Source organism: Hyperolius riggenbachi, chromosome 1 (genome assembly GCF_040937935.1).
Source record: "Hyperolius riggenbachi isolate aHypRig1 chromosome 1, aHypRig1.pri, whole genome shotgun sequence".
NCBI classification, from domain to species: domain Eukaryota; kingdom Metazoa; phylum Chordata; class Amphibia; order Anura; family Hyperoliidae; genus Hyperolius; species Hyperolius riggenbachi.
This window is the reverse complement of record NC_090646.1, coordinates 89,540,625-89,563,800: the sequence shown is the minus strand read 5'-3', so window position 1 is coordinate 89,563,800 and position 23,176 is coordinate 89,540,625. Positions and strand designations below refer to the sequence as shown.

The window sequence follows — 23,176 nt, the reverse complement described above, 5'->3', positions numbered from 1 at the left end:
TAAAAGTCAGTACAAGGTGAGCGGACAAAGAGCAATCAGAATTGCAAAACAGTACAGCAGCTCACCGATCAGTTATGTAGTCTGTGTGGTCCTGGTCTTCTGGGTGCTGTAGCGAGGCCAGAGGAGCTGAGCTGCTGGAGTAGTTGTCCTGCCCGCAGCCTTCCTGCTGGGACGAGTAGCCTGGTGACCACGTGCTCAGGAGGGGCCTGGTAGCCACGTGTTTGAGGCCTGCTTTTTTTCCCAGACCGCGGCTGAGAAGAAGAAGATCCCCTCGACAGCGAGAGTGGCAGGAGGAGACCCCGACAGCGGAGGAGACCACACACACGGCAGCGGAGAGGGGGCGGCAGAAGGTGGGACGGCTGCCAGAGCTGATGTGCTGTCCCGGAGAGACTTGTCAGGCCATGTGGAGTGGAGAAGGCCAGGGCTGGCATCCGAGTGGACAGGGTTCAGCCGGAGCGGAGACGGACTGCAGCGCTTCGGTGGCAGGGGAGTCAGTTGACCACAGCGGTAGGCAGGAGACCTTTCCGGACCTGGGATGGAGGACGGGCTGGACCTCGGAGCATGCTGCCAGCCTGGGTAAGCCGATCGCTCCACGCAACACCGCGCTGGTAGGCACTTACACTACATACATTACACTACACTAATCTACTCTACGCACTACACACTACAAAACAAAACAAAAACTAGAGCCCCAGAGTGGGGGGGAAAGCTAGGATAGCTGCCTGCAGGGGAGCTGATGTGACCGAGGCGACCGCTTACGGCGCCATCTTGGTACACGGGTACATGTTTTATGAAGTGAAGGGAATAGAGCAGAAAAACAATCGGGTGGGAAAATCGAGAGGAAAATTGTAACGTGTGTACCCAGCATCAGACACTACTGCAGCCAAATAGAACAGTAGGGCTGCCAGGCAACTGGTATTGTTTTAAAGGAAATACTTATGGCAGCCTCCATATTCTTCTCACTTCAGTTGTCCTTTCAATACTCTTAGGCAAATGCATACAAATGCATTTTTTAATTAAACCTCCCATAGATTCCTAAGTGAACAGCAGTGAACAGCCAGTTTGTATCCAGAAGAATGAAGGAAGGAAATATCCTTTTCCATTCGCATCCTTTGCTGTGCTATCTTTCCAGGCTTCCACTTCCTTACTGGTGACATGAGCACAGTATCAGGGTGTGCAGTATACCACAGGCTGTGTCATGGAGACTATGCACAAGCTACAGGACTTCAGTTACATTTCTCTATTTGGCTTCTTCCTCTTTCTGACTTAATAGATAAACAGGTGTTGTATGATCATCTTGAATAAATAACAGCAGTCAAGACACGTTACTCACATACATTTCACTGGCACTGGTGACACACATCCCCATAAAACTGTACTGGTTGAATAAAATGAAGCACGCGAGCTTTAGTAACCAAAATAGCATTGGGTCAAATAGAGGTTGCCTCAGCCAGCGTGCCTCACGTGTTGTGTGCCATCAGGAAAGCAAGAGCCATACATTGCATGCAGTCTGTCACTCACAAGTACACCAACCCCAGCAAGCAGAGCTGTGATATCTCTAGCACGATAAGAGTGTTAACAGTGAAATTCACTTAAACAATACCTGAGATGGGCAGTGGGGAAAAAATATAGATACCCGGGATTTCCTCTCCAGGCTGATCGCTTCCTCACCGCCGTCCTCCTCCGCCTCCTGGATCTTCTGCAACTAGCCCTGAAAAAGTCCTCCAGTCAGCGCAGTCTAGCCTTGCGCTCTCCTGTTGCTCTCATGTGGCCGGCAGCAAACCAGGGCCGCACATGCGCAGTATGCCCCAGACCTGAGAGCTTACCCGGGCCAATTGCCGAAGATCGTTAGTGCAGGAGGAACGCAATAGAGCGATAAGTCTGGAGGAAACCCCAGGTATGTATAATTTTTTTTCCCCACTGCCCATTTCAGGTTCACGTTAAGGCTCGTACACCCATCCAACAATTCCACCTGATTGTTGTCTGTACGGGTGGCAAACGACCAGACGAACCACTGATAACAAGTTTGCCCGATCCATCTGCTGGATAAACTCGTGTGACTGTTGGGCTTGATAAATACTTAAATGTCATGAAGTTGGCCATGTGTATAACGTGCGTTTGTTTTGGATGCGGCCTGTCTTTCTGTGCAGTCATTCGTGCTGTCTGTCATTCCGTTTGTATGCGCAATATGCAAATGAGTTGGTCATTCAGTTTGTTTGTGTATGGCACATACAAGTCGTTTAACCACCTTTCGACCGCCCTAAGCGGCTCTCCCAGGACCGCGTAACGCCGATCCTGGGGGAGTGGTTTGCAGGGGATTGCGCACGCTGATGCACCCGCATCCCGGCTTGAATGATGGCTGCTAATCAGGGGCCTTCAGGCCCTAAAATTCACCTTGATTGCCGCATATTGCGGCTATTATAGAAGCTGTATTTGCAGCAAAGAGGGTATTTCAGCGGCCGGAGGCACCCGATGCCGTGCGCTCAAATTTCCTTTCTTTGCCGCGGTTGGCGGCTTATATAACTGGCACCTATGGCGGCACCGAGTTTTCTCAAAGGGCTTCCGGATTCAGCTTTTTGTTCCTTTCTCATGTAGTCAGACATGGAGGTCATCAGATAAATCATACAGCCCTGTGTTTAGAGGTAACCTCCTGCCATAGGCAGATGTGCTGGTAGAGTGATGAGCACCCTCGCTATCCTAAGCTGCTTCTGTGGTAGAGACATTAGGTTATGAGCCCTACAAAAAAAATAGTAAAGGTACATACACTCGTTTTTGATACCTGCAGGTATCTGGACTCGATCCCTCGGTCATCTGTTAAGTGCCCAATGCTGTTCAGACTAAAGGCCCATACACACGTCGGATTTCCGCGAACGACGGGTCCCATCGTTCCGTCGTTCGCCCACTAGATCGGGCGTGTGTACAGACTATCGTTCGCTTGATAAGAGTGAGTTTGAGCGATCCGCCGGGCGGATCGCTCAAACTCACTCTTATCAAGCGAACGATAGTCTGTACATACGCCCGATTTAGCGGGCGAACGACGGGCCGTTCAAAGGACCCGTCCGCGGAAATCCGACGTGTGTATGGGCCTTAATGGGTTTTTGTTTTTTTTTTGGTTTTTTTTCTGCTTGGGGGGAGGAGGGGAACTGTAGGTGCAACATATGATAGAATGGCAGGGCAATTAAGAGAACAATGCCTCTGTCCATGCTCGTTACCAAGCGGATCGTTCCATGCATCGAGGGGATCATGGGCTGCCGTACACACTTGATTCTTGGCGGAGGTGGCCCCTACCAGAATTCAGTGCAGAATATCTCCGATTTTGATTTGAAAGGGGTAACCCCATTCTCAGACCGGATGGCACTGTTTTTAGGGCTGGTGCACACCGAGCGGCTTTTTCAGCGCTTGGTCAATGTATCTCAATGGGGTGGGTCACACCAGAGCGGGAGGCGTTTTGCAGAAACGCATACTCCCGGGGTGAGGCATTTTTTGGATTGTGGATGCGTTTCTGCCTCAATGTTAAGTATAGGAAAAACGCAAACCGCTCTGAAAAACGCCTGTTCAGAGCGGTTTTGCCGGCGTTTTTGTTACAGAAGCTGTTCAGTAACAGCTGTACTGTAACAATATATAAAATCTACTACACCAAAACCGCTACACAAAACCGCAAAACGCTAGCTGAAACACTACACAAAAATAAGAAAAAGCGTTTCAAAATCTGCTAGCATTTTGCGGATCTGCTAGCGGGTTTTGGTGTGCACCGGGCCATAAAGTGTGTGTGTGTCTTAGATACTTCAGTAGTGCAAGGTCTCTGGATAGTTACAGCACTGGGACCCTCTAAACATATTTAACAAGAGCTTGTGGAATATGTTTGTCCCGTATGGGTGCCTCCGTTCTCGGCATGTGCAAGTACAGCAGGCCGCATATGCCCAGAAGATTCAGCTTATGCTCATGCCTTAGGGCTCGTTTCCACTATAGCGAATCCGCATGCAGTGCCTGCATGCGGATTCGCATAGGCAATACAAGTGGATGGGATTGTTTCCACTTGTGCGTCGTGCGGGTGCGTTTCGGCGTGCGGGAAAAATCTGCACGACAGGGTCGTCAGATTTCGCGTGCGGCAGGAATGCGGGCGAATCGCCGCTAATGCATTCAATAGGGAAATCGCATTTGGTTTTGTCATATGGATTTCCCCGCAATTTCGCATGTAAAGCAATGGAGCTTTACACAGGCAGTGACATGGTTAAATTTGCCTGGCTCCTTGCCATGCGAAATCGCATGCGAAATCGCGGGTGCATCCGCATGCGGAAACGCAGCCGCATGCGATTTCTTCTGCGGTGGAATCCAGGCGATTCCGCACCGCAACAGTGGAAACGAGCCCTTAAAGTGAACCTGAGATGGTTCACTATGGAAAACTAGCCCTTATTTATACTTACCTGGGGCTTCCCCCAGCCCCATGAGCACTGTGGCCTCCCTCCCTATCCTCCTTGACGGAAGAGGATGCTTGGCGGTAGCTGCTAGATTTGGGCGCAGCCGGCGCCACCATAGGCTAGAACCTAGGTTCTCAACGTGTGGTACGCGTACCCCAGGGGGTACTTCTGATGGTTGCAGGGGGTACTCGGGCTTGATATACTTAACCAAGAATAACAAATTTAGAGTTTTAGAAAATGATAAATCTTATTTAAACACCACCAAATTAGTATTTTATCTAATTAAATAGTAAGTGCTTGTAAATTGTTTAGAATTATCATGTAATAGGATTAAATATATATTTGTCAAGGGGTACTTGTGATGTTTACTATGCTAGGGGGTACTTGGTGAGTACAGGGCCAATAAAATGTTGAGAAAGGGCTGGTGCACACCGAGCGGCTTTTTGGGCGTTTTCAGATCCGCTTGCGGCTGCGGATCTGCTTGGTCAATGTATCTCAATGGGGTGGTGCACACCAGAGCGGCAGGCGTTTTGCAGAAACGAAAAATGCCTGAGTGAGGCATTTTTTGGATTTCGGATGCGTTTCTGCCTCAATGTTAAGTATAGGAAAAACGCAAACCGCTCTGAAAAACGGCACTTCAGAGCGGTTTTGCAGGCGTTTTTGTTACAGAAGCTGTTCAGTAACAGCTTTACTGTAACAATATATGAAATCTACTATACTGAAAACCGCAGCAGCAATCCGCAAAACGCTAGCAAAACGCCTCATAAAAATAAAAAAAAGCGTTTAAAAATCTGCTAGCATTTTGCGGATCTGCTAGCGGGTTTTGGTGTGCACCAGCCCAAACACTGGGCTAGAATATGAATTACTTCTATCAGGCTCTCGGTGAGTAACGGCGGCGCTGTCAGAAGACGGAGCCGAAGTTGCTTTTAAAACATAATAATTTTGTTTTATTTAAACAATAGAAAGTGAAAATGGTTGCGCATCTAACCAAGCAATCACTGGAAGCCAAATTATATCATTCCCCCACTATCCATGGCGGCCTGGAGGGGGAATAGTAATTAACACGGCCCGGACTTGTGCAGAAGCAGGATCAGCCATATACCGGCTGTATCCTGCGTCCAAGTCTACCAGCGCCGATTTCATATGTATGCCTCCTTGGTCCCTCCATTATGCCACTATGACTTCCAGTAATCCGGGCAGTCGCAGCCTTTTGTGCATGCTCCGCCACGCGCGCATACCTCGTCACACTCACATCTCCTGAAGTGCTCTGAACTTGTGCAGTAGCACTTCACAGGTGCTGCTGAGAAGCTCACGACTGGTGGCGGCTGACCGGAATACCGGGAGTCATAGCGCCAGAGGGGCTGAAGAGGACGGCGAGCGAAGCCACAATCCTCATGGGGCTGGAGGAAGCCCCAGGTAAGTAAAAATAAACACCAGTGTACCATCTCATTTACACTTTAAGCTTAACGTGCTGCACACAATCTTCTGCAGTGGGATGCAAGCACGTGCAATTGAAAACTGTTCGAATTTAAAAAACATTTTGCATTTTCAACATCTAGCATTTCTTGATTTCTAACATTTTAAGATCTTAGGCCTAGTGCACACCGAGCGGTTTTTGGAGCGATCCACCGGCTGCATCCGCCTGGAAAAACGCTTGGCTAATGTATTGCAATGGAATGGTGCACACCGGCGGTTTGAGGTTTTTGCCAAGCCGCAAACGTGCCTCCTGCTGCGCGTTTGCAGTTTTTGGAAGCGTTTCGTCCTCAATGTAAAGTATAGGAAAAACGCAAACCGCTCTGAAAAACGCTACTTCAGAGCGGTTTGCCAGGCATTTTTGTTACAGAAGCTGTTCAGTAACAGCTTTTACTGTAACAATCTGTGTAATCTGCTACACAAAAAGGCACCCAAAACCGCTAGGTATGTTTAGAAAACCTCTCTAAACATACCTAGAATCGCTCTGAAATCGGCTCCCAAAACCGCTAGCGTATTGCAGATCTGCTAGCGGTTTTGGTGTGCACTAAGCCTTAGACCAAGGTAAAACTTAAACATTTCAACAAGTCATGTGAAAAAGTGCTTGAGCGGGACAAAAGACTCCAAGGGCAAAGCCATAAATATACATTTGCTGTATAAAGTGCCAGTTCTCTTGAAGGTAGAGTTAATGGTTTACGAAAATAAAAAAAGGAACTCCAGGAGGTTGTAGTGCTGTTAGTTTGTTCATTAAACAGGAATTTTGTAATTAAAAGTAAAATGCATTTGCAAGAGGGCTCGGACTCAACTATTTTTAATAGATCGTGCTTTCCATGTCGTTTTAACGACTTAAGCACTGTGGTGTTAACTTCCACCCCCCCCCCCCCCCCCCCCAAGGACCAGGCCGTTTTTCACAAATTGGACCCACCCCATGCCGCCGCTCCTTTTCTTCCCACCAACAGAGCTCTCTGCTGTTGGGGTTTTGTTTTGTTTTTTTAGATTTACTTATTTTTTAAATAAATTTTACTTTTATTTTTTTAAAACCTTCCCAACCCCCCCCCCCCCCCCCCCAAGGCTAATCGGCTGTCACAGGCTTCAGCCTATGACAACCAGGGCTGTGGAGTCGGTACAAAAATCTTCCGACTCCTCAGTTTCTGAAACCACGCCTCCGACTCCGGGTACCCAAAATGGCTCAGACTCCGACTCCTCGACTCCTCAGTCTAATACTTAACAGGGCTGTGGATTTTGTACAAAAATCATCCGACTCCCGACTCCAACTCCTCAGTTTATGAAATAAACGACTCCGACTCCAGCTCCGACTCCGGGTGCCCAAAATTACTCCGACTCCAACTCCGACTCCACAGCCCTGATAACAACGTATTCCAATTTTGCCTCCCAGGGGGACAGCTGTGTCACAGAGCTGCCCCTAGTACAGCACTGCCTTAGATCGCAGTGCTGTACTTAGTTACTAGTTGCCGTCTAACAGTCTCAGAGCGACGATCGCCGCTGGGAGACTGAAGGCGGGGTGGAGCTCCGTCATCAGAGCGGAGATCCTGCAAAGCCCAATCCCAGCCAATCACGCCAATCGGCGTGGAGCAGTCGGCAAGAGGTTAAAGAACACAACATACAAGGTGTCTGCTTTTGGGAACAAACTAAGCAACCTGATGCAGTACGAACACATTCATTCCAGCACAGGAGACTTGGGCGCAGCAGTGAGTAACTTCAGCGCCGTCCGAAGACTGAGCTGAAGTTACTTCTAAAACACTATAATTTGGCCTCCAGCAATTGCTGGAAGCCGAATTATTTCATTCCCTCCCTATCCATGGCGGCCTGGAGGGGGAATAGTATTTAACATCTATGGGAATTTGTGCAGGAGCAGGATAAGCCATACAGGCTGTAACCTGCGCCCAGGTCTCCTCGTACGCGATGCAGTAACCTATTGGCTATTTTAGCTGTTTGGTGCCAGCATGGATGAGGATACTGTTAGGGTGGCCATACACTGGTCAATATAGCCAGCAAATAGATACATCCCCAATGTATTATCTTATCAGAGATAGAATCTATGTGCTTGATTGCCTCCACACACTACACAGTGGGCCTGCCACGGTCCCAGTCCTCCCCTCACAAGTTGTACTTTCAAGTTAATCTGCTGAGATGATGAGGGCAATCTTCCTCTATTACAGTCTTTATGAACTATTTCAAACAATGTCTGAGGGCTCTTTTCCACTATGAAATACGATCGAGATTGCGATCGCGATTCCGATCGCAATCGCGTTTCAATTTCCACCATGCGATTGAGCTACTATACTCATTATAGTCCAGCTCAATCGCATACAAAACACGGCAGGACGACGATTGCGCTTTGACCAAAATCGCATCGCAATCGGATTGCACTAATGGAAATTGCTGCTGCAGTTTCCATTAGTTTAATGTACCTTGCGATTTGTGATCAGAAGCAAATCGCAGGCTAGTGGAAAAAGGCCCTGAGAGGTACAGACTAACCAGCAAGCTCATAGTGAACCAGAACTCATTGGAGTGTGTGAGGCTACAATGGTTCTAAAAGCCCCCTTACTAAAATACTAAGGAAAACAAGAGTTTGCTTTCTTTAAAACAGAAAGAATTTGCGATAATTCAGGTTGGAGTGAGCTCAAGCTCACTCCAACCTGAATTATCGCAAATTCTGTTTTTTAAGAAAGCAAACTCTTGTTAAACGATGTCTGAGTGAGGCTCTGTTCCGACTTACTTCCACATCACATGTGGCCAGCGGGAGTGGACAGTATAGAGTCTGCTCCAATGGTGCACAGTGATCCGGCTGGGGCAGATGCACTCCCTCATAGGATATATGGGGGGGCGCATCCTCCTGGTTCTGGATTTTCATGGACTACACAGAAGTGCAGGCAGTCTACTGCCACGGATCCTTCGGATCCGCATAACACACTCCGGGCACTCTGGTTTCCTCCCACATTCCAAAAAACATACGGAGAAGTTAATTGGCTCCCCCTAAAATTGGCCCTAGCCTACAGTACTTACACTACATAATATAGACATATGACAATGGTAGGGATTAGATTGTGAGCTCCTTTGAGGCACAGTTAGTGAATATATATATATATCTATATCTATATATATATATATCTATCTCACACATTGTACAGCACTGCGTAATATGTCGGCGCTATATAAATACTAAAAATAATATTACATAATAATAATAATAACACTCTTTGCTTCGCAACCAACGGACAAAAAAAAAGTCCGTTCTCCGCTCTGATGGGATCAAAGCCTAACAGACAACACCTCTGCTTTCAATGTGCAGAGTATAGTGAAACTATTTAATCTTGAATAAATTACACAAACACTAAGCTCAACTTTAATAATATCAGAATTTATTTCAAATACCAGGTGAGTTAAACTTGCAGATCTGGCCCTAGAGCTGACAATAGTTACAAGTTTTTACACTCAAAATGTAAACACCTTTTTTGTTATGTTATCTAAAATGATGTATGAATGTCAGGCTGCGTAACAGATTAGCTAGACTTCACCCTGGTGAAACTACTACACACTGGGCTTTATTTTTACAGCAGAGCTGCTACTGTACTTTATGATGATTATCTGTGACTTAGGACTCCAGTAATTACATACGTATCTTCTGCTGCTGAATCTATAGACGGATTGTGTAAATTGAATATTCAGAGTTCACCATGACTCTAAAGTATTGAAGCTAAGTTATTACCTTGACATTTGAGGAATGCACATTTTTAGAATGGATTAGCATTTGCAACATTCATAATTGTCGTTTTTTTTTTTTTTTTTTTTTTTTTTTGCCAAAGAAACATTTCAGTCACATCTCTGAGCAAGGCTTAGGCCCGTTTCATACTGGTTCTAAAAAACAGTCCAGGAACGGATGCAAACAGAGAAACCTACAGGTCCTTTCCACATGCTCCGTTGAGCAGACTGCAAGTGTGGTGCTGCAGCTATCCCGACAGCGTAACCCAGCGCAACGGGAACAGACGCTGAAGCATTGTATTGGGGACAATGAGAAACTGATCCTAAAAACCTACTAGCTAAATAAAGGACCATTTTAGCCAGCAAGACTTTACTTTGGTGATGAGGGTCTGGGGGGGGGGGGGGGGTTAGATATGTGAAAATGGAACTGTCCATTTGAATGGAAAGTTCTGGTGTGAACTAGCCCTTAATTTACTTTGGGTGGGATCTTCCTATGGACTTTTCATAATGTATCCTGCACTGATGTTTGGTCCAAGGTGATTTGAAATGGAATATTGCTAATAAATGGAAGCGAAGTACTTTATGGTTCGGATAGAATTGTTCTTGAAATGGATGCAGCATTAGAGACCTGATTGGTGACTTTTGTTTGAATTTCCCTTAGTTTCTGAGGTCAATATGAAATTTACTTGACCAATGTATTACCAATTTACTTTTCTAGTAACATGCAAGAGCATCAGTAATGATTGGGGAATCGTCTCCAATTTTTACACAGCTGCTCCGTATTACTTGTTGGCTCGCAATACTGAAATAAATAGTCGTTTAAGTCTTGCTACATTCATGTGGGAAGGCGGTGGGTGTGTGTTGTTTTAGCTTGCCTTGTTTCTTTGCTCCTTAATTGTTATGCCGTAATAAACGTGACTGCATGTTTTAAATAAACCCGAAGGATACGTATTTGGAAGGACATATTGTGTAAATTAGACGTCTGAAATAGCTTGCCTATACAGAAAATAGCCTGGTACGCTGAGCCCGTAATTATCCGCATTTACCGGCAATGGAAACCTGACCTGTCAGAGGTACTTGAGTAAGGAACCTTTTGAAGAATACTTGATGTGTATTATGCATAATTATATAGGCTGTATGTAATCTGAGGCTCTGAACTAACCATAAACCTTAGCAAACTTTTTAACTTGTCATTGTCCACTTTCTAAACTTCAAAGTCCCAATTTCATGTGTGGAATCACAGGACAGATTATTTGAGATTCCACTTTCGCTAAATGGTTTTGTAATTTTAATGCTAATAAAAATTTCAGTCCAAACCATTTCAGCTTGTGCCCAGATATGTATTTTTTAGACTAACGGCAAACACAAATTGTACTTCTTTGGAACCCTGGCAACTATACTGGTTTACAGATCTGCTTAGTTCTTTATGCTCTTGCGTCAGTAAGTGGCACGGATCCTGATTACTCTTTACACACCTTGATTAGTTAGGTTATTGGCAGGATGATCTCTGTAGACCAGAGATGGAAAAAAGGATGATAGACACTCCCTTGATGCTCTGTTCAGCAAATTACTATTGTGAGAATAAAAGTGTCTATATAGCAGACGATGTATGGGCAGGTTGACCTAGAGACAGATCTATTTCTGATCTAATCTGATTGGAGAGAGATCTGCTGCCTGCCCATACACTGTAGGCTGATTTCCAATCGATTTCAGCATGGAATCTCTTGGGATTCGGCATTGTGATGCCACCTCGGTGCGCCCGGCACTTTCTTCTCTCAACCTCTAAACTTTTACAAGGGGAGGGGGCAGCGCCGGGGGTTCCGTCGCTCTGCTGATATTGCAGGCCATTACCGCTGCGCACCCGATCCAGCATTACGACTCTACATCTTGCAACATGTCTGATCGATACATGCAACCAGTTCCGGTCGATGGAGCATGCTAGCACTTTTTTTTTTTTTTTTTTTTCCCCCCCATCCAATCTGATTATAATAATTAAGTTGCTTGAAGTATGGCTACACCAATGGCAGTGCTCTGTAGTCCAGGCCACGCACTGATGCCAGGAAGCCAACTGAACCTTCTAGTTAGTTTATGGAAAATTTTGGGCAGTCGGTGCCATCACAGTTATAACAGTGTTGGGGTGCTCCAAAGTTATTTGGAATGATCATGAGTGCTGTCCAACTAGCTTAGATGTCACAGAGGAACGTAGATATACTGTAGTGGTGGATAAAGTGGTTAAAAAGTAAGCTTTAATGCCTGCATTATAGAGTCGTTTGGGATACTGTAGTGCACTGGACCTCAATGCATCGCATGCTCTCTAAACATAGACTTACTATTGCAGTTTAAGATGCTTCCTTAAAGTCACTCCGAAACGCACCACTGTGAATATAGCCTTACCGCAGCGGATCCTATGTAAAGCAGTCGAACGGAATACAGGTATAGGGAGTCTGCGATAACTGTGGATTGACTGATGCATCGCAGGTTTCCCGAGCAGGTGGCTTTGGATAACGGAATACACGGATGAAAAAACTGAAAACTGGTCAGTTTTCACCGGATCAGTTTTTGATCTGTGCCTTGTGAACTGAGCCTCACCCCAGGCAAACATAAACATTTGGACTATATGTATTGCTCCCTTAGGCCTTGTTCACACTGCGTTCGGCTCGTGAGTCCGTTTCCACGGTGGGCTTATTTTGAGGCGATTTTTCTTTCCGATTCCTGGCGCTTGGGTGGGCGTTTTTATTTTTTGGTTAGTGGTTTTTCCCGAGCATTTTTGGTAATTCACTCCCTGACACAAGTCAGGAAGTGAACTCTTTGATCTGGAAAAGAATACAATGTATTTATTCTTAAAAACGCGAACGCAATTGCTCCACAAAGCGGTTTTGTGAGCGTTTTTCCTATACCTCCCATTATAGCAAAAACGCCCTAAAATGGCTCAAGCGCTGCTTTTGAAAACCAACAGCACACTGAACACTCTAGTCTGAACTACACCATAGCACAACATGGTGTAATCGCTTTCTGAGCGTTTTTGGAAAACGTCTGCGCTTAGACTTTCCAAAAACCGCCTCTAATGTGAACAAAGCCTAAAAGAGAGTGAAGTAGGATTTTGAAGGAGTATGGAGAGACGTAATCTTTGCAGGAGAGAACTGATGCCGAATCTTGCTGGTATGAGTTCTGCATACTGTATTCTTTTTTTTTTTTTTTTTTTTCTTTTTTTTTTCTTTTCTTTTCTTTTTTTTTTTTTTTTTTTTTTTTTTGTGTGTTTTTAACTTTCCGTTAATTCAGACCCCCATGTTTTTGAGAGTTTGTTTAATGTGCAGAAATGGCATCGGTGACTTACCAATCTAACAGTAATTGCATTGTGTGTTTCTGCTTGCACACATTTGCATTTCTTTCTGTTGTACCCTTTCCTTCCACAATGCTTGATTCATAGGATAATTAACTACAGGTCATGAGGATTGTATTTGGGGTAAGTGATTTGTCTCCGCTGCAGAGACACTTGGAAGTAGGGCAGGATGAAATTGACTTTAGTTTCTTAGGAGCTGAAAAGACTAGTTGAACAATGTGCTGTATGAACTGATCTAGATGCAAAGTGGAACATTGGCTTCTGTCTCTGCCAGCCTTTTCAAGAATGACCAGCATTGAGATCAGGGAGATGCTTTTGCACGTTTGGCTGTAGTTTTAGACCGTGTGATAAGTAGACATGTTCGTTCAGTTGAGGTTTTTTTTTTTTTTTGTTTTTTTTTAATCTGAGTTGAGGTTTATATTGCCATCTGGATGCAGTTTAAAACTGGATATATCCTTATTGGCAGCAACTATATCTGGAAACGTTTCAAGCTGCATACAAATGGCAGCGACATTTTCATTACTTTAGAAAAATTAGCATCTCCTTGACCAACTCTAGTGGTGAGGGGTTATGCTGGGAATACACAATGAGGTTTTTGGGAAGATTTTTCATTTTTCTGATCGATTTCCTTTCACTTCTATGAGAAAATGGATCAGAAATTTTTCTGATCGATTTCCTTTCACTTCTATGAGAAAATGGATCAGAAAACAATCGATTGGACCTATCGGAAATTATCTATTGAGCCATCTATCTGCTCTGGTGTATTCCCAGCATTAGAGCCGGCTTTGATTTCAGTTGTTGTAATATGTCCTTTTCTGTGAGAATTTCTGTCAGATCCCCTTTCCACTGACTGCGTTCCTATCCGGAAATCGGATCAGACTCTATTATGCAATGCTGAGTAAATTGCAGTGACTCTAATTATCCTACTGTGGCGATCAAGCTTGTTGCAACTTCCCTGTATTTTACGTTTAGGTTGTAGTCTATGGGAGGGCTTAAAAATCACAAGAAAGTTGCATAGTACCGTGATTGCTATGCATTTTCAACTATATGGAATAAAGCGTCTCCCCTTACCTTTGAAAAGCCACAATCGCACCATAGATGATGACAATCAATTGCACATAAAAATTGTGCCACTATGCATGGTAAGTCACGTTGTGATTGAGAATTGTGCCGTGTTGCAAATGCAATCACGATTTGCAGTGGGAAAAAAGGGCGCTTCCCTCCTGTCCAGTCTGAGAGAGCAGCATGCTGGTGTAGTGGTTAGCACAAATCCCAGCCAGGGCACTATCTGCATTGAGTTTGTATGTACTCTCCCTGTCTGCATGAGTTTCCTCAAGGCACTGGTTCACTGCAACACCCTGAAAAAACCAAATTGGCCTTGATTATGATGGATAAATTACCATGGTAGGTATTAGCTTGAGAGCCTAAACCTCATTTTGTAGAGATTGATTTTGAACCCCCACCTAGTTTTATTCCTCGCCTTAATATCTTGTTCTCAAAAAAAATCAGACCAGATCAAATCCCAAGTGTACTCTGCAGAAAGATTGCTGCTGGAGTTTGCTCACCACAAACCATACCTACTATAGCAGGTCCTAGGGCCAATTTACACAGTCTTCTGCTGGCAGAGTGTTTAGCCGATGCTAAATGCTTTTCTGCAATCAGTCATTGCTTTCTGAGCCCCATGGAACCATTGAATGCAACCGCTGTGGAATGCTACATGCAGCATCCCAGAAATTTCAATTGACTGAGACATTTTCACTTTCGCCAGCAAACGATGGTAAGCGCATTGAGATGAACACTTTAAGGGCCTGTACACACTGAAAAACGCAGGCAAAAACGCAAGCGCATGCGTTTTTAAAGTGCCTGTAGTTTTAAAAACGCATGCGCTTTTGCCTGCGTTTTTTGTGCGTTTGCGTTTTTCTTGTAATTGCTGATTGGCTAAAGAATCCTTTGTTTTTTTTCTAGTTTACATTTCAACAGGAATCAGGAGATTGCAGAGTCTTCTGGGATACTGACTTCTGAAAAACGCAGGCAAAAACGCAAGCGCATGCGTTTTTAATGCGTTTTTCATGCGCTGCACTTAAAAAAGCGCAGCAGGCACTGCGTTTGCGTTTTTTTAAAAACGCATCGCACCAGTGTGTACAAGTCATCACGATTTTCATTATTTTTCAATAGACCTTGCGTTTTTAAAAACGCATGCGTTTTTAAAAACGCAACGCAAGCGCAGCAGTGTGTACAGGCCCTAACTCAGTGTGGACATTGGTTAATCCTGGCAGGAAATGATGGATGCCCACAGAAGCCTGTGTGAGCAAGCCCTAACTGGATAAATGTGCATTCTTGTGTAAAATGTGTGTTGCTGCAGAGATGTAGGCATCGGAAGTGCATCTTTGGAGCAGTAGTCTGCTGAATGGACTTCTATACCTGGCTGAAGAGCAGTCTGGCTTCCATCCAGTTGTATTACAATGTGTACGTATTGTATAGGAGTCACACTGCTATTCAGCTTGTGTTGATCGGAAAGCATGCAGGGAAGAATCACCTTACCCACGGTTTGAATGACTGTAGAGTCACTTTTTAAGTTGCTGTACAGTTTCACAAACTTTTTTTACATCTATGCTGATGTCCTTCCCACGGAGGAGAATGGAGGCTGACAGTATTATTTCTTTTTCAGACAATACCAGTTGGCTGGCAGCCCTGCCTCTAATGCATTCAGCCATAGACCAGGAACAAGCCTATAGCTCAGGTGCTCTACCTGGATTAGCTGCATGCTTGTTTCAGGTGTGTGATTCAGACACTACTGCAGCCAAAGACATCAGCAGGACAGCCAGGTAACTGGTATTTTTAAAGAGACTCTGTACAGAAAAAAAAATGCCCCTGGGGGGTACTCGCCTCGGGAGGGGGAAGCCTCTGGATTGTATCGAGGCTTCCCCCGTCTTCCTCTGTCCCACAGCGGTCTCGCTGCAGCCCACTGAATGCACAGCAGACAATTTGTCAGGCTGTGCAATATTTACTTTTCCCTGTTCCAGCGGGGGCGCTGTTGCGGCTCTCCGCTCGGAAATAGCCGATTGCATTCGGGTCCACTTTACTGCGCAGGAGACTTGCACCTGCGCAGTAGAGTGTACCCGACTGAGATTGACTACCTCCACCTATTTCCTAGTCGCTACTGCTCCTGCGCTGTAGCCGGGAAGGTAAATATTTACATGGCCGCCATTTGGGGAGCTCTATCGCTGCCGCCCTGGGACAGAGGAGGACGGGGGAAGCCTCGATATAGTCCAGAGGCTTCTCCCTCCCCAGGTGAGTAGCCTCCAAGGGCATTTTTTTCGATGCAGATCCTCTTTAAAAGGAAATAAATATGGCAGTCTCCATATACCTCTGCTCAGGTGTATTTTAAAGTGAACCTGAGACAATCCTTAGGTAAATAAACACATACTTGAGAAGAATGAAGCTTCTGGATCATGTAAAGCAGGGATGTCGAACTCAAATACAAAGTTGGCGGAAATTGAGCTCTAAGATGAAATTACGGGCCGACCTCAATGTCTATTGGCCACTTCTCTCCCTTATAAAAGTTCAATGGTGTCTAAAAGCCCCCCTCCATCCCCTATACAGTTCTCTGGTATCTAGTACTGTCCCCTTCCCCTGGTGAACTAGTGCTTACCCTCCAATATAGCTTCTTTGGTGGTCTAGAGTGGGCCAAACATAATGAAAAGTGGGGAAACCATCTGAGGGCTAAATCTGATGGCTCCAATAGCCAGATTTGGCCCACAGGCCGGAGTTTGACATATATGATGTAGACTTCCCGTGTCCACCTTGCCACTCGCTGGGACCCTCCGGAAGATCCAGGCCACGCTCCTCTTCATGCATGAGCACAATACTAGCATGGAGCCAATCATGCACAAGCGGCTTCCTCTTACCGCACAGGAATATGGCCGCACTCCCACAGTACGGCCGCACTCGTACATGAAGAGGAGTGCGGCCCAGATCTTCAATCTGACAAGTTACTATCTGATTTCTTTGGGTCGAGCGGCAACCGAGGTCCAGAGGACAGCGTGAGAAGCCTCTTTAGGATCCAGAGGTTTCCCGCTTCTTAGGCAAGTATGTGTTTTTTGTTTTGGGTTTTTTTCTTACCAAAAAGGTTAAAAGGATACATTTTAAGCATGGGCCATTTTTTCATGCAGTTTCATGCTTTTACTTTGTCTTCCCTGTAGACTGTATTATAGAAAAGTAGTTAGTGAAGGTGCTAAGCAAAAATAAAAAAAAAAACCCAGAAATAGAAGAGCATTATACTGTACTTGCTGTTGATGATCACTGGTACCCAGCTCCACACTGCCGACAACCTGCAGTGGCTTCTCATATGCCTCTACTTCATTGCTAGTCCCAATAGTATGCTGCCTCACGTTACCACGGTGATCTAGTCCACTTCTTGATAAGAGAGGGTTGACAGTGGCAACCACCAGTCTGTGTCTGTGATTCTGTGCCGGAATCGAGCTGCTGGCTCGATGCCGGCTCGCCCGCGTGGATCGATTCCCGCTCGTTCCCCGCGGGCAGTTCCTTATCAGCCGCTCCCATTTTTTTTCCATTGTCCGCCCGCGGGGATCGAGCGTGGAGTCGATCCGCTGCGGTGATCGGACAGGTTGAATATTATCAATCGAGCCATCAGCGGCTCGATTGATACAACTATCGCGCCGTGTAGGCTAGGCTAGGCTTTGTCAGAGAAGCAGAAAGGAGAGAATGAAAGGGAGTCGTGCTCTGTTTATTAGTGAGGTTTTTTTCATCAATGATTGCAATTTTAAAAACATACATCGAATTGGGGCTTCAAAAGGAATAAGCTAATAAGTTTAGCACATCTTGTTCTTGCTGCTATGGATATTAATGCCTCAGTCCTGGTATTTGCTTTGAGTGATTCCAGTATGTTGTATCAGTAACCGAGCTTGTGGCAGCCCATGAAGAATCATTTCATTCTAAATTTGTCCAGAATGTCATGGCATTATTTTACTAGCTTCATCCTCGGACCAGATGAGATCTCTTGTGATGTGATCTCAGCTGCAGCTGGCTACGCATAAGGTGCAGTCAGGAGCAAAAGCAAAACATCTTTTTATGTGGCCTTCTCACCCCAGCCGGCTGCTGTGTAGTGAGTGTCGCTGTCATATATCAAATATTTTGATGCTTTAAGGCAGACCTGTCAAATGTAATGAGAGCGTGCCACTCTGAAGAGTATTACTACTGTAGTACCGCTGAAGGCTGCACTTTTAGTCTGAAGGTCTGTCCCTCCGCATTGCTGTTTTATTTTAATTATATTAAAGTAGAACTCAAGCAAAAAAAAGAGTTTAAAGTAGAATGGAAAGATTAGTGTTACTGTTTTTGCTATGAGTGTGTAAAATCACAACAGTGAGGATAGTAACAATATATACTTTGTTGGTTAAAGGGAGTGTTGGACCTCTTTCTACCTGTTGAGAACATTTTCCTCAGGTCAGTTTCACACTGCACATTGGTGGTAGTGGTTTGGTCCAAGGACCACACCTCCAAAACAGGCCTTCGGAGATGACTGCATTGGTATGCGGTATCCCCGTCTGGCAGCAGGCCACGCAGGAAGTGAGACTCTAGCGCTTACTTCCTGTGGCCTATTCGATGACATGCATGGAAGTGTATTGATAAAGTACGCTTCCACACATGCACGACACGTAACGCTTGCAGTGGTCGTTTAAAAATGCCCGTCGCCATAAACTTGCCTGACTTCCGGTTCGCCGCAGGAGTCACACGGTAACATACGTATGCGCTCGCGTTGGGGTACTTCCGGCGCACCGCATGCATTGTGAACTACCCCATTGACTACTACCATTGCCTTTGCGCCATTGCGTCAGTGTGAAAGGCCCCTCAGGGTCACTGAGAAGGGAAAAGAGGGAATATCTGCCCAGGCAGCAATAAAACCTCACACTGGTTAAAGTGTACCTGAGATGAATGGAGGCAAAAGTTTTTTTTTTTTTTTTTTTTTTTTTAATTTATGCATACCTGGGGCTTCATCCAGCCCCCTGTGGCCGTGTCACTCTGTCGCAGTCCTCTTCTGTTGCCTTGTTCCTCGGCTACAGTCACAGTAACTTTGGCGCAGTGAGGCCACATGCGGTTTCGCGGCCAGGAGTGTTCTGCACCTGTGCAGACGCAGAACGCTGGCAGAGGCATGTATGCAGTAAGCCCCAACTCCTGAAGTTACCAGGAGACATAATGGAGGATGGCAGGCAAGGGATGGATCTGTCCAAAGTGTGTAATGTATGTATCATAATCTAGGGACAATTTTAGGGGGAAGCTAATTAACTTATCTGTATGTTTTTGGGATGTGGGAGGAAACTAAGGTGTCTGGAGGAAACCCATGCAGACACAGGAAGACCGTACAAACTTTGTGCAGATATTGTCCTGGCTAGGATTTGAACCACTGCTGCAAGGCGAGATTATTAGTCGCCATGCCACTGTGCTGCACATGTTTGAACAGATCCTGTAGAAAACATTGAATCCATCAACCAATTTCTGCCCGCAGTGTGTGACCCCAAACCTACAGCAAGGCCCAGTTCACACTTGCGTTACAGTGTCAATTGGATCCGTGAAAACAGATGTGGTCATCGGATCTATTTTCACTCGGTTTCTGTTCTGCTGCTTCCACTCTGTTTCCTTTTAGACACCCACCCCCAAAGTGGATTTTGTCCCTTAGAACTGTCCGTTTCTTCACTAGTGTGAAGAAATATTCCCTTTTCTCATTGCCCCAATGCAGCGCTTCCGTTTCCATTCCGCTGGGCTTAGTGGACCGGAAAAATAGCTGCAGCAGAAAACTGGCATTCCGTTCAGTGGATCGTACGAAACTGATCCGTTTTTGAACGGATCCATAGGTTAACATTGAATCTGTTCCCATGCGTATCCGTTCTGTGAATGGACCATTTTTTAACTCAAGTGTGAACCGGGCCTTAACCTTGTTAAAGCAGGTTACTTTCGTGTATTGTTCTGTATAATTCAGCTGGTAGGCTTGTTAGCCCATTTGCAAATTCCAATCAATGACATTTAAAATGTTGATATTCCTATAGATGTCAATACTCGCATAGTTTAGTTAGTCAATACTTACTGCAGAATAGTGCAATAGTTTACTGCAGAAAGTCATTTAATAGGGTTTGAGACTAGATTTTTTTATTTTTTTTATCTGGATGATGCCATTTATTGGAACAAAAGCAGTAAGCTTTTGGTTTACTGCTTTTCTTCCAAGTTGGCCAATAAATCCTGATTCAAAACTTCTTGCTTTTACTGATGGCTACCACGGTACAACACTCCACTGCATCCTAAAGCATGAGCTATCGTCATGGTTGCAGAGAAGTATAATTTTGCTCTAGAAAATAATAGTTGCCTGTGAATTGTAATGGAAAGCAAAATGGGAAATAACATGACGGCTTGTTCCTTTCTCATGAAAATGGTGTAACTGTGTTATTTTCCCATCTTTTTTCACTGTATGGTTTGGTGTACATTTTGTTTATCACCCCTTCCGTTGTGTGCGTATCACACACGTACTAATTAGATACTGAGCAGTTGCCATATATGTCTGGGAAGTGCCTCATTTTCTGCTTCTGTTACATGCTAAAGTGGTCTGGAACTATTGGAAGGTTTGGTCTTGTGATGTACTCCTTTATGTGCACGTTTTTCATTGAATTCTAGGAACACACGCTCAAACGCGCAAAAATGAAGCCCAACAATGTCTGTGAAAAATTAAAATTTTGCAAATGACCTTGCATTTTGTCATTTGCAACAATACAAATTTATTTTTTTATTGCACTTTGCTCTATACGCTATAGCAGTGTTAGTGTTAGGGAGTCTAGCCTAAAGGTGCGTGCACACATGCGACTATAGTCGTTAGAAACGATCGTTCCCCGATCCTTTCAAACGACGATCGTTTGAAAAAAAGCAGCCAACGACCATGAAGTCTGACGGACGAGCTAGATCGTTCAAAACAAATGATCTAGCTTGGCGGATTTTTACCAACGACGATCGTTTGCAAAAGTAGTAAATCGTTGGAAGCGATCGTTCGTACTAGGCTTGGCATGCGCATTTCACTATTTCTCCATGGAACTTTTCATTTTTATGCGCAGGCGCAATAGTTACTTTTACGTGATGTAACGTTCGTTCTAACGATCTGATCGTTACACACCTTTTAAAACTGACTTTACTTGGGTCGTTCTTTCATCAATTAAAAGTTCGTTCGTCGTTGACAATGAACGATCGTTGTCGCATGTGTGTACGTAGCTTTAGGACTTCTTACTGAATAGGTGCTGGCTTACTGAACAGGAAGAGCCGAGATTCGAACCCAGGTCTCCTGTGTCAGAGGGCTTTAAATGCTCTAAAAATTTCCTGATAGATGAATGCGCAGACTTTGGACTTGATAAAACATAATGAACCAATGCCAGCAAATGACGTGGCTCCAAAAATCATCGCCGACTGTGGAAACTTCACACTGGACCTAATGCAACTTGGATTTGCTGTCTGTCTGCTCCTTCTCCACACTCTGGGACCTTGATTTCTAAATGAAATGCTTAATGTACTTTCATCTGAAAAGAGAACTTTGGACCGCTGAGCTGAAGTCCAGTCCATTTTCTCTAGCCTAGGTAAGACTCCTCTGCCGTCTCTGGTTCAGGGAGTGGCTTGTCACAAGGGATGCAGAGTTGTAGCCCATGTCCCAGATACGTCTGTCTGTGGAGGCTCTTGAAGCTCTGACTCTAGCCACAGTCTACAATATTTTATAACCTACTGTATTTGTGGTTTTCATGGCCCCTGTATGATCCTATACAATAAAATGCAAGTGTCCCTGCATCAACTGAATGGTTGTGTATCTGGCTTTTTTTGTACTGAGCATGTGCGCAGCCAGGGCAGTTAGGACACAGGGCCGGATCTGAGAGTTTACTGTCTGTGGTTCAGAGGTTTTCATTGCATTGTGGGAAATAACAGTTTTTTCCAACTGCCAAGCAAGCGGCTCCCTGTGTGCATATACTTCAGACAGTGGTGGGGAACGAGCAAGCAGGACGCGTATGTGCGCACATTTTGGGCGGGGGAGTGGGCGGGGTAACGGCTGTGACCTAGCGCCCGTTTTTTAACGCCCGAGCCTTTTTACTAGTAAATCTATATTTGATATTGTACTTATTGAATTACTGAAATAAATGTAACTTTTTGATCATATTGTAATTTATTGATGCACTTTTTCAGTGTTTTTATGGCTGTGAAGCTCTCATAGTTTTTGCATGGACATTTGAGTGGGTGCCAGATATTGACCACATGGCTTCTTTTTGAGCCCTCCCCCATCAGTGGACAGTGTAGATCTGGAAAAAGCTGGTAGTTGCCACTTTGGCATGTTGCGTATGTGGAATAAAACACTGATAAAGAATGAAAACCCATAAAGATTGTAAACACCAAGATCTCATATTTTACTGCTCGTTAGAGGCTGATGTTCCTGGCCTGTGCTCAGAATCATACATTTGAAAGGCAAATCTTTCAAATGTGTAGATAAACTCTTGCTGAACTCCCCTGTAGGAAGGCATTTGAGAAAGACTTGACCATTGTATCGTGGTATTCTCAACAGCTGTTTCCACTCTCTCCTAATCAATCCCACCTGCAATTTTTTGGACAATAGGAAGATTGCAAAGTGCTGATAATAGCAGAGCTGGGATTTTCATGAATCCATCTTGCATAATGCAGTAAAAAATGACATGGCTGATGAGATGAGTTCTGTTTTTAATATGCTCTTTTTGTGTTGATCACAGTCTATCTGAAAGAAATAAACTCTTGTCTTGAGTGAAAAATATGGTTTTTGACTTGTCTAGTGAAGAAGTATTTTCTCCTGCATTCTAGGTTGCACCTGGCTTCTGTTGTTAAAGTGCCCATACAGTACTTGATTTTCAATCAAGAGATTGACCAATCGACTTTATTGGGCTATCAACAGGGCAGCCTGTGTCCTATGACAAACACTAGAGGCCAGGTGGCACGTACCTTACGTGACCACACACGCCAGGCCTTTAAGGTAGCCATACACTGGTCGATTTGCCATTAGATCGACCAGCTGACAGATCCCTATCTGATCGAATCTGATCAGAGAGGGATCGTATGGCTGCCTTTACTGCAATCAGATTGTGAATCGGTTTCAGCCTGAAACCGATCACAATCTGTTAAGCTGCTCCTGCCGCCTGACCCCCCCCCGTATACATTACGTGAAGCT

The 23,176-nt window shown here is 44.9% G+C and overlaps 1 protein-coding gene across 10 annotated transcripts in view; it reads left to right on the top strand.

Annotated features, from left to right (window-relative positions):
• The window catches only part of ADD1 (adducin 1), a 145,362-nt gene that overhangs the window by 23,627 nt on the left and 98,559 nt on the right, over positions 1-23,176 (top strand). The window contains exon 1 of one of the 10 annotated variants that reach the window (XM_068276425.1): positions 21,927-21,993. The exons of the other annotated variants lie outside the window; for them this stretch is intronic. The gene's annotated coding sequence lies outside the window, so the exon portion shown is untranslated. Of the gene's footprint in view, positions 1-21,926; positions 21,994-23,176 lie in introns of those variants that run through there. 10 annotated transcript variants of the gene reach the window in all.